The sequence below is a fragment of the Fragaria vesca genome, unplaced genomic scaffold, assembly GCF_000184155.1.
Source record: "Fragaria vesca subsp. vesca unplaced genomic scaffold, FraVesHawaii_1.0 scf0513027, whole genome shotgun sequence".
NCBI lineage: Eukaryota > Viridiplantae > Streptophyta > Magnoliopsida > Rosales > Rosaceae > Fragaria > Fragaria vesca.
The window spans coordinates 673-1,069 of NW_004443425.1; positions in this window are offsets into that span (position 1 = coordinate 673).

Here is a 397-nt window from a genome sequence, read left to right on the forward strand (position 1 = left end):
AATCAGGGTATAGTGCTCGGCCACATTGTTAGTTTTAGGGGTATTGAAGTTGATAAATCTAAGATAGATCTTATGCGTCACTTACCCATCCCCACAAGTGTGAGGGATGTTCGAAGCTTTCTTGGACATGCAGGTTTTTATCGTCGATTTATCAAAGATTTCTCCAAGATAGCTCGGCCCTTGAGTTCTTTGTTGCAAAAAGATGTGCCCTTCCACTTTGATGCCGAGTGCAAGGAGGCTTTTGAGCGGTTGAAAACCATGTTGACATCGGCGCCGATCATGGCGCCACCGGATTGGTCCTTGCCCTTCGAGTTGATGTGTGACGCCTCAGACTATGTCGTGGGGGCTGTGCTCGGACAGAGAAAAGAACAGCAGCCGTATTCCATATATTATGCCT